General features: G+C 39.4%; 1 long non-coding RNA gene across 2 annotated transcripts in view; it reads right to left on the bottom strand.

Moving 5' to 3' along the window:
* Positions 1–7,966, bottom strand: part of LOC106036675 (uncharacterized) — a 94,718-nt gene extending 86,752 nt beyond the window's left edge. For both annotated transcript variants that reach the window (XR_010833963.1, XR_001207554.3), the window contains exon 1: positions 6,928–7,966. This is a non-coding gene — a long non-coding RNA (uncharacterized lncRNA). The remainder of the gene's footprint in view (positions 1–6,927) is intronic.
* Between the last annotated feature and the right edge of the window lie 4,135 nt (positions 7,967–12,101).

Raw genomic sequence — 12,101 nt, 5'->3', positions numbered from 1 at the left:
CGCCCCACCAGCCAAGTTTAGGAAACTCTTCCTAAATACACCAACAAGATATACTTCTAGCCTTAGTGTCTTAAATGTCTTTTTGAGAGCCCTACGGATACTAAAGTAATAGAATTAATTAGAATCTCATAGACCATAAGCAAGAATTACTTCTTGACCTACCCTTAGCACTTTCAACTTTTAACACATGGTTAATTTTCACTCTGGACTAGATCCTGCTGGCTGTTTGCCTGTTCTTCCAAAGCCCAAAATTGGATGTCCTACAAGTATAGGAAACGGAAACAATAGCAACCATTTCATTGTAGCCAGCTTAGACAGCTAAGAAGGTTTTATAGTACGTCCAGTAAATGGATTTCTGCTTCCTCATCATTATTTTGCTTCTTAATGTAGTTATTTTGCATATTATAGAGCCAACAATGAAAACATGTCTTCAATCCACATTCTGACACTCAGGAAAGATTGCACGTAGAGCGAGACCACACTACTCATTGTCTTGAACTACACCTTCAAACACCTTTCTACAAGTCTTCCAACTTGCATCATGTCTGAGAAGAAAAATGTGTGAAATACATGGCCCTTTGACTTTTTATTACAGAAAAAGCACACTTTCAGTATCATTTGCTGCCAGCGAGCTTTGTTTCAGACACTAGAATACTGAGCAAGAGGAACTCTGGATATGGAGGGCAATATTCCCAGAACAGGTATGTGGACATTTGAGACCACCCTTGAACATGTAATATTAGTTATGGAGAATCAATGCACAAGAGTACTCTGAGAAAATTCTATGGGATCTCTCTGTACCACTATAAATAAAATGTAACATCCATGACATGCTATGTAGTTGTTTTTATTCAAATATTGGTGTAAACTGGAATTTAACTGTCTTTTTATTTCTTATGATTTTTAAAGCTGAACATCTTCTGAAAGCTCATATAGCAAGGGGAAGCCCCAATCTATACCCTCTCAAGTGTCTTTGTATTTACCTCCGCTAAAGTTAACATGCTAAAACAGTGCCAACAGGTATTCATTTAAAATATTTCTTGATGAAGTATTTCTACCAACTATTGACACAGGAAAGTATATCAACACAGCATATAGTCAAATAGTCAAAGAATAACTTTCTTCCCTCCTGAATCGTTTCCTTTGTACACACAAAGCCTTCCCTGGTACTAAGGGGAGTCCCACTGCAGTCAATTAAAACAAGGCTGCTTGTGGACAGGAAAGCCAGCCCGTGATGAATCAACTTGCAATTTTCTTTTTGTTCACAGAACAAAAACAGAAACGTGAAGGAGTGGAGATTGTTAGAAGCTGGAAAAACAGCATGACCATTCTTGCTGATGGAACAGGTTGAAGACTTCAACAGAATCATCTTTCCTGAAATGTCATATTTTGATGAAGGTAAAGACATTAAAGGAATTCTCACTTAGTCCTTGCTCTTATTAAGATAAAAACAGCAGCCTGTTTCTCAGAAAGTTTTAACATCTGAGGATTCCTGCAGTGTTTTATTAGATGAATATTCACATTTGTGATGCTCCAATGCAGAAACAGTATAAGTGATAGAATCAGTCTTTTTTTTTTTTGACAAAAACACATCTGAAAGCTTATTTGAGCTGACCTGAAGCCCTGATAAATTTTAGAAGGCTTTGGCTAGTTGAATTCTCCTCTACAAGACTTGTCCATTTTACAAATGACCATTTTGAAAAGAAGTAACTCCTGTCTGACTCTGAAGATACTCACTGAACATAATTTCATTGCAAAACCTACATCATGCACTTCTAACAGTCTGAGTGTATATTTATATATATATGAAATGTATATATATAAAAACAGAAGAACCATAATCACAAACAATCTATTTCTCACACAGAAAAAGCAACAAGCGTTAACTTTGGGCCTGACTACAGTTTTCAAACATGCACATACCACCAAGCATCACGTGTCAAAATGTGCTCTGCTCTATATAAGACCTATTCAAAGTAAAGACTCTTGGCATCTTACCTAATGCTGTCAGTCTAATCCAGACTCTATTAAAAGCACGCTGCCCACCTTGAATGGTGCTTAGTCTTTTTGGAAAGCCTCACCAAGTCCCTTCAGCTCCCAAGGGAACACCTGGGCTCTAAGAATCAGACTGCCCCCACCCCTACTACTTTAGGTAGTTTCTTAATTTAGGTTTGTTCTTTGCTTCTCAAAGAAGAAAAGCTCTTCTGTTCTTTTTACGTTCTATGCTCTTGCTCTAATGTAGATGTCTTTACAACACCTTCTCAGTATCAGTATTTTTCCTGGCAAGAATTATGGTATCAGCACCTTCAGCCTGTGGACAGATTATCATTCTAGATCAGGAAAGGAAAAAAAAAAGAGTAAAAAAGAGAGTGGCATTTTGTCAGAAAATGCATCTTTTATTACCTTCCCATTTTTCCCCTTTGCTATTACAGTTAGGATTGAATATACATTAAGAATTAAAAATGAAATGAACCCAGTAAAACATTCAGCAATGAACAGAGAGCAAGCTCAGACAAAAAGAAAGCTTCACTAGTTCTTTCTGTCTTGCTTCCTTTTTCAATTTTTTAATAAGTGAAATCTCCTGGAATAGTTTTTATGACTCTTGTAAGGCTTCTTTAATGGTCCTTTTGCATGATAAAAATGTACAGTTAAAAACTCTAGCTAAGTTAATGCATATTTTCTTCTCTGGCACTATCAGCTTTATAATCCAGATGATACCTCTTCCGTGGACCATAATTAGCTGCTTAAAATTTTCCTAAGCTGTTAATTTCATTTCTTTTTATCAAAGATTATTTGCAGAAGACATGCCTTGTCTCTTCCAGGTAGGAATACTGAAAGAGACTACCCACTGTTTCAGTTATTAAATTCACAGAAAAAGTGCTTATATTTGAACACTCGGTTATGAGACAACTCGTACAGCCATTCTCCTCATCTGGAGGTAGCTGCCTCCCCAGCATCACATCTCACACGGGTTTTGCCACACACCATTTCACAGCTGTTTTTTGTAGTCATCCAAATGGTAATGGTCCCACAGGTGACAAAGCTGTTTTAAGCCTCTGTTTTAAGGAGAAAGGGGAAAAAAACAAATCCCTACAGCACAGCAGCGTAGGCCTACATTGGAAACCGAAAGGGAAGGTATTTAGACAAAGGCTGGCTGCTCCCCTACTGTTGAGAGGCTCTCTCTGTTACAGGGAGTTGCACACAAGACAAAAAGATGCAGAACTACACAAATTTAAGTTAGGGAATAACAAGGTCAAGGGAACTCCAAGATTACTTAAGTCAGTGACCATGCTTCCATAACAAAGCTCTGACCAGGCCAGGGCAATGGTCACATTTAGCTGTACCTGGCCTCCTATCAGATCAGGCAAGTCAACATTTGCACTTTATGTTTTTGCTCAAACCTCAGAAAATTGTTTGCTTACTTAGTTGGAAGTTGAGGGGTTTTGTTTTAAAAACAGAATTGAAATGCTTTGGGTAGGCCTTGGAGAGCTCCACAGATTGCTACTAGATGCAGAATGAGTTTCTTAGAATAACAAATAGTGTTATTTCAGCATGTTACATGGACTTTTATCTTTTTCTTGCATTGCACTCACTGTACCTTCACCGTCTTTCTCATTAGAGCCCATTTCTTCTTTTCATTCTTGTCTTTCCTTACACTGTTTGCACTTCTTTATTCTTGTTCCCTATCCATGTATCAAAACTATTCTGTTGAAGAGCAAACGTCAGAGTGAAGTTTTTTGGGCATCGAATGTGCTTTTTGATGCTCAAAGTGCAGCACAAAGAATTAAGATTAAAAGCACTGAGTGATACAGTAGAGATTAGAGAGACCAGAGAATGCTAAAGACACACAAAGAGTGCAGGAAAGCTAAAATCACTTCAAACATTAATAGGCTTTTGTGCCATATTCTACAAAAAAGTGTTCTGTATCTTAAGCTTGAATCTTTTATTCTTTTTTTTATTCTATTTCAAGCAGTTCTCTGATAAGATGAACATCCAAACTTGTTAAAATTTAATGTTGTTATAGAGATTATGGATAATACATATACATATATATATATTTTTTTTTTTCAGGAATATAATACCCTGTGAAGACTTCTGTTAAACCAATAGTTAGTGCCTGAAAAACACAATCATGAAAGTCTTAGAGCACACGACTATTACAGGGGGCAGGAAGGCAGAGATCATCTTGGAAACATGATGGGACTACGAGGATACTTTTCCCTCACATTTCTTTTTCAAATAGAAGTTCAGAAGTTTTACACACTATAACCACTAGTAGATGATATAACACAGAGGGATACACAGTAAGATGTCTCCATAAGGAAGGTAAGGCTAAGGAAGGTAAGGCTGAAGTTTTCTTTTTCCCACCCCTTTGGGTGGGGATTTCTTCATAAGCTTTGTTTAGAAACAGCTGGAGAAGCTAGATTGTGAGCTACCTCCATCAAGTATACTGTAACTAGGAAGAACCTTATGGGCAGTGCTTAGAACTCAAAATCTAAGTAAAGGAAGAGGAAAGAAAACTTATCTTACATTATACTCTTTTTTTTTTTTGTAAATAGCTTGAAGTCTTTAGTTTTCTAGGTAAGCTGATGCTCTACCCTCACAGCTCAATTATCACTCGCTGGAATTTTAAAACAATTTATCTTTTTGTTGCAGATGCCATAGGATCTAAAAAATAACCAGGACAGTACCATAATACTTCATTGGTATGGCTTATAAATCATAGCACTATTTAAGAAAAAAAAAAAAGGAAAGATATACTTTACAGGTGAACACTGATCTATGCTCTCCATGAGTTTAAAAAGAATAACTAGAAATAGTTATATAACTAGATAGTTAAATAGTTAAATAGTTAATAGTTAAATAACTAGATACAGAGGTTGCTTGGATCACCAGGCTACCTAGCAAAATGTACCCCTCCACCCCAACCCACGGCAGCAGGCTAACTCCCTTTGAGCAAGCACCACCATTAATCCCACGCAGATCTCATAATATATGCAACCTTGCCATCACTAAGAGTTGCTCCCAGATTTCCTTTGCTTAGATACAAAGAGAGACAGCTGTTCTCACCAGGCGAATATCAAGGTGGCAGTTCCCCTAGCAACAATAGCTTAAGAACCAGCACCCCCCCCCCTTAATCATGCAAATTCTCAGCAATTCAGAAGTGCAGGAGAATAGATTCAGTCTGAGCTGCATCACTAGAAGAACATAGCTCATATAGTTACATGAATTCAGTACCCTTACTGTGGGGAGGGGATAGGTGTTAACTGAGAGCCCAGTCCTCCAGCTTGACTGATGCCTTTTGTTTTCTTTTTAAATAGCCTACAAGAAACCCCACTTAGTAATGATCAGCATTCAGGAGAATAATTCATTAGACTATCTGTCAAATGTTTGACCTTTGGTCAATGAAAAAAAAATTTAATACATTGAAGAATTTGCAAGATTCAGATGAAAACAAGTTTTCATAAAGCACTAAGCATGTATGAATTGAAACTGATTCATGAGGTTAAATACACCTACTGAGACTGTTTCACATGTGGCTGTACTCTGTTGATTTATTTGCAAGAGTTATTTGATAGTTCTTTCAAAAATGAAAGATGTAGCAATGAGAATCTTGATGTTATGATGAAATCAAATATAGAACACACTGAAGTTCAACCACCATCAGGTTTCTTTGCCAACTGAAACTTGATTTAGTGTCATAGGAAGGACACAGTTTCCATAGACTTGTGAGCAAATCTAAATTGAGTTTGGAGACAACACAGCAGCTTGCCCCGTGTCAGGACAACTTTTGATGACCTAAGAGATGACAGAACTTAGCCGAATGCTCCTGGAGGAACTGCTACAGGCTCAGTTCTTCTGGCAGCCTTTTGGCTCACCAGAGACTTCATACTAAGACCACCAATTCAAGACAAGAGTGACCTTTTCTCTAACCAATTCATAGCCATTTTGTGGTAAGATCATAAAAACCTTTGACCTTTCCTGGAAGCAAGGGTAAAATCCCTTCTAATCACTTCTGCTTCACAATGCCACTCAAACCCAGACACCATGGGGGGGGGGGGGGGGGGTGGGGAATGTATGAAATCAGAAAACAAGTTGAAAGTTCTCATGGCAAAAATAATAAAGTACCACAGTTCTCTTCCTTAAACCAAGCACAGCAAGACAGAAAGCAAACGGTTGCCAAATACAAACAAGTCCTCATAGCACCAAAATTCGCAGCACCCCTCCTAATCAACAGAAATTTACATCCACAAGAATCACACACGCAAAGGTGTTTTCAGGCCTCGGTAAGCCAAAGCAAACACCTTAGCAAGGATCTCATTTTTGAGTAGAGGCTTCCCATGGTCTTCTATACTTGCGTCAGCTGGTTTGGGCAGTATCTGGTAGTCACAGAAGCCAGAGATAACGAGCAACTTACTCCAGTTTGCTTAAACATGCAGAGAGTACGAGGCAGTGAAGAATTTACTTAATTGTGTCATTTTGTGTTTGTGAATATGTTACAAACAAAATTTGGATTATATAACAAAAACATTAGGGATGACATCTAAGAAAATAATGACAGAGAAGGCATGTAAATGCAACCCAAGGTTTCATTGCTTACGCAATTCTAACTGCCGCCTGCCTTGTTTTTCCAGTTATTTTCATCAGGACCATTAATCCAAACATAAAATAACACAGGATGCTGCTTCCTGTGGCTACATTTTCTCTCATTACCTTAAGAAGGAGAACTGTATAGTTTTTAACCTCAGGGGAATCAGAATTGTTATTCAATCATTTTGAGAAACAGCACATGAAAAATGGGCTGAAATAGAAAACATCATACAGTTTCCCATTTAGCAACAAGCAGGCCTACTAGTCCAAAGCCAAAAGTCTTACTGCAGTTCCCTAGCGGTTTTAAAACGAACAAAAAAGAGACAGCCTACTCACCCACCAGAACACCTCTCCTCAGCATGATGGCCAAAGCCACTTTTTCCTCTCTACATCCCTTTTTTGTCTTTTTTTTTTTTCTCCTCACGCTCAACAGAGACTGCAAGTGAGATCAAACACTTAAGAAACCGATCCCTGCCTCTTTTCCAACTTTTAAATGAGTTGAACTTCCTCTTTGCCATTAGTGCCAGCTGCACTAATGCTATGGGATGAAGCTGGGTTTTCTTCCCAGGGAGATGGTTAATCCTCCTTGTCCCCACAGAGATCTCAACCTGCTGTTGTAAATGGCTATAAAACACACCTTTGAGCAATTACACCGTTAGGTGCCTTCCTACTACCATCATTGTTTTCTAAGGCTAGAGGAAAGTTCAAGAACCCTGCCTGTTTCAAGTTTTCACATCCCTTAAGGAAGTCTTATCTTCAAGAGAGCAAGCTGTGGAAGATACAATTTTTCCCCCTTCTTGAAACTAAAATAAAAATAGATCAGTTTTATTTATTTTTTTTTAATGAAGTCTAGGGCCACTGCTCAGGCATGTTCCTTGAGCTGCAGGTGAGAGCTGGGAAGGCAGAAGATAATACGGAGGGTTGAGCCACAGGGTACTGAAAGAAATTATGCGGACAACTACTTCATATGCAACACTCCTCAGGCAGAGCTGGGTTAGTGGGATGGCTGGCTACAGTAGAAACGTTGTGCTTTTTTTGTTTTTCTTCTGAAGCACGCACAACCCCTCCAGTCTGTGAGTTCACCCACACACCTGGGAGCTTACTGGGGAACTTTCTGCTTTGCTCTGAAGAGGAAGGCAAGTGAGGGCTGCCTGGGCTCCAGCTCTCACACTGTAGTCGAGGCTTTGTACCCCTCCAACCCCAGCAGCATCTACATGATGAACATCTCCTCCAGCAATCAGTGATCTCCCTCCAAAACCCCATGGAGTAACCTAAAATGTGTATGTGTGCAAACGCAAGTCAGCAGCAAGTTGTCCTCTGAGCCTCCACAAAAACACATGGCAAATTGCACGGCTTTGGATGAAGAAAAATAGCAAGGGCTCCCTTGGCAGCAAATATATGTATATATATACATATATACATAATATATATATAATTGTTTTGTGTTTTTATTCTAACGCCTGGGTTATTAATTAGTATTTCACTGCAGCCAGAGACATGAGGTGTCTGGTGAGGGGGTGTTGCTGGTGTGGTGCTGTGGGCTGCAGACTGGCAGCAGCTCTCCTGGGGGAGCCTGAAATGGGGACATAGGGGGGGGGGGTCCTGCCACAGGGCTGCCCTGCCACAGCCACTGCTGTCCAAAACCACACTCGGTGGCATGGCCTGCTCGGTGGAAAACGCCTGCAGGCCTCAGCAACTGCTCCACAGCATGCAGGCCCTGCCCACAAGGGCTTGCCCAGGTGACTGGGCTGGGCCTGATGGCTGCCACCATCCCCTCAGCCACAGCACACACCCGAAATGGCCTCAATTTTCTGAAACTTGCCCTGTGACACCATTCAGCGGAAGTCCTAGTTGAGGGAGCACACATTTTGTGAGAACCTCCTTTATGAACATAGGAGCAGGAAGGTTTTGTTGCATGTGTGCAGAGAGTGGGAGCCCTGGCCCACCCCTGTGCTCACTGCAGTCTCAGGGTTCCTGTCATGAACCAGGGATTTTGGAGCATGCCAATATGAAAGAAGGTGGCTGCTTCCATTTAAATAGGAGACAATGTTTATGTCTTCCATTTACAGAACTCCTAAGTATTTACAAAACTTTATTTGCCTTGTAAAGATTCAAATACTTCCTTTCCAGATCACATCCTAATGAAGAATTTAACAGGTGTACAAAGGTGCTGTTGATAGTAACCTTACTCCTCCACTGCTTTTCTGCATAAAAGAACAGAAATTCTGGAAGGCTGGGCAGGAAAATGCCCATCGCCTCCAGTCAGGACACTTAACCTCTCTGCGGATTATTTCTAAACTTGTGTCTAGTGGTCTGCTCTGAAAATGAGCATTACTTAACGCAGTTTTGCAGGTAATTGGAGGAGACAAACCTTTCCCGTTCTCTGCTTTTCCTTCTCCGAGAGCTGAGCATGTGTCTGCTTTTATCAGCCACCTCACCCCAACAAGCAGCCCGCAGAGACGTGGCTGGGCCGAAGGTGAGGCCTCTGGGGAAACTCATACCTGCTCTTTCCCTTCCTCTAACAACTCGCATTTCTTTTTCTATTGAGCTCTTTACTTTCAGCGTCCCCTTCTTCACCAGATCTACCTTCTTAGGCTTTTATAACCTATCAGGACGGAAGGAAGGAAAAAAAAAATACAACAAAATCAGCTTTTCAGGCTCATCTAAGCCTATGTTCAAGTGTGTGTCTTGTCTGCTAAGTGCTACATGCTGTATTATTGAATATCTGACTGGATTTTGGCCTGCAGCTGGGTTAAGCTTCTAGGGAGAGAGTGCAATTGAGCAAGAACACTTTTCTGGAAAGGAAAAATGAAGAAAAATCCCAATAGGAAGACAAGTTGGCAGGCTGCTAAGGCAGGGCTGTCCCTGGCATGGACATTTGCAGCAGGGCCCTCCCAAGGACAGATCCAGAAATCACCCTCGGTCACTAATGTATAATGTGTCAAGACAGACATGACATGACTAGTGTAACTCAGGCCACTAACAGGACAAAAAACATATATTCACTATTTTTTTTTTTCCTAAGTCTTTGCAAAATATATCAAGAAACCATAAAAATACTATCTGCACATAACATAGTTATGTTGGAGCTAGAGGTTGTATCTAATTTTAATTAGTAAATTTCCTAAATAGTTAAAAGCAGAGCACAGAAATGAGATTACCTGAAACATGGATGGCATTCTGTAGAGTATCTGTTTTTTTTCAAGAGCTCAGGCTATTTGCCTGGTGGGTAGTTAGTTATCTAATTCTTATCTCAAAACACTTAACAAGCCAATGTGTAACACATCTCTAATCACTGAATGTTTCAAGGGTGAAATCCAGGCAGAGATAATAGTTGCCAGCTACCACATCATACCATAATTCAAGGTGAAAATAGCTTCCCCATAGAAATTGCCTGGCAAATTAGAAAGATAGCAAACAAGGACCGAAAGAGAGAATGGGGCAGATGACCAGCGTCAGTAAGTCACAACTACAATGTCTTGGACCATTCAGGAATGCAACTAAATATTTAATTTCTACAAATGTTTAGAAGTCAGTCTTCATTCTTGACTCTCATTAAAAGATTTCTTGTCTATACAGCACTGAGGGAACATTGTCTGAGGTTTCCTAGCGTACTTTGACCCAAAGTGTTTGCTGGAGACACACTCCAGGGCAACACAGGAAATGCCAGCAATGACTGATCAATACCAAACGCAAGCATCACGTAAAATCTTAGGAGGCTGCTACTGTGAGATTTTTCAAACTAAAAAATATCAGAGAAACTTTTTTTCTCAAAGTTTCTCAAACTATATGTCTCTATGTTTCAAAGTATGCAACTATTGTGGAACTGAATGTGGTTATAAATCGTTGGCAGCTTCAAAATACACCTTGATAACCAGAGGAATGAGAATTTCTTCTGCAAATGTTCTTTAGATTTGGGTTAGGCAGAAAAAGAGTAGAAGCCTACATCAGCAAAGCCTGTCGTTTTTTCTCTCTTTCTTTCTCTCTCGGCCTAGACGCCCAAAGGATCTGTTTTATTTGTGTAAAACATATAAATTCTGAAAACCTGATTTTTTCTTAAGTGATATGTGGAATACTCAAGGTCCAATCTCTTCTACTGTAACAGAGCCTGTATTTGAATCTGGTTCTTCAGCAAGCTTTTGTTCCTGAATATTTTGGGAGGATTCACCCTTTCTGACCAGAGGTTCCACTCCATACTGATGAATGCCCAGAAAAATAGCTGCCGGAAAGGAGTGTTCTTCCTTCAGAAAGGGTGTTCACACCAAGCTGTCTTTCTCTTTACTTTTCATTGCCTCTAACGAGGTGAATAAGGGATAACAAAAGTTTAAATATCTGGAGATCAGCCTCTGATGTTCTCATTTTATTTTCACAATATTCTTGGATTTAAAAAAAAAATAAATTAGGTGAAAAAAAGAGTGGAAAAAACTTCACCTATCTCAGCTCTTCAAATTTCATGCATCAATAGAAGCTTCACAGAAGACCTTTCATTTTCAGAAAAATACAAATTAATGTTCAAATCTTTCATTTCCTTTGTTGGGACAGATGAAATGACATTTTGTCAGTTACATATGCAAATAGGTGCAATGAATTGTTTGAATTCGTGATCATCTTGAGAGTAAGTGCTACTGACATTGAACTTGCAATACAGTATTAAAAAATAAAAAAAAAAAAAACACTTTGGTGCAGCAAAAAATTTTTTTTTCCTTCACATACAAGCTGTGCCTTTGATCCCAGCAGACAACCTAATAGTGTATGGAAAAAGGAAAAAAAAAGCTTTTAATTTTTTTACTCAGACCGATGGTGTTAAGACAGAAAGAAAAGGGCTCACTTAGAAACTTGTTGTGTATTAAATTCACAGGTCTAAAGGCAAACATGCCTTTAGTTTCGTACTGAGCAGAACGTGCTCTTGGTTCTTTGGCATTTATCACACATTTGACAGTGAAGGAACTACTGAATCACAATTAGGGAGAAGATTTCCCAAGGTCCAGACATTTTAAGCATTTTTTTTCTCAACTCAATGCTTATTCAAACTTTATTAAGAATTTTAGATAGGGCTTTTCCTCTAAAGTGGGTCACAGAATGTCTGAGGGTCTGAAAACCTCTTGGTACCAGAATACCAAAGGTTAGAGCCAACTCTTCTATTTCCCTGAACATTTCCGTTGTCCCCTAATCATAAACCTGTCATTCAACACACGGATATTAGAGTGTGGAAAAACTGAAGCTAAAGGTCAGATCTAGCAGATGAAATGTCTGCTAGCAAGGTGCATTTGTGGAATTGGATTCCTTCTCATGTGTCATGATATAGATTAGGAGTAAACCCCTTGAAATCAAGGGAGAAAGAGCAGCCTCCAGTTGATGTTGGTAGGATTTGGTTCCACTGCCTCTGTACATGGAGACAGGACCACGGTGAGCAATTCAAAGGTTGAAACAACAGATTATTTTATTATTCAACAAGATGTAAACATTAATTCCTGCCTAAATACTTTAATCTTTCTCTCTAAGAGCCTCTT

Source organism: Anser cygnoides, chromosome 10 (genome assembly GCF_040182565.1).
Source record: "Anser cygnoides isolate HZ-2024a breed goose chromosome 10, Taihu_goose_T2T_genome, whole genome shotgun sequence".
NCBI lineage: Eukaryota > Metazoa > Chordata > Aves > Anseriformes > Anatidae > Anser > Anser cygnoides.
The sequence above is the reverse complement of the archived record's forward strand: the minus strand, read 5'-3'. Positions and strand labels throughout refer to the sequence as shown.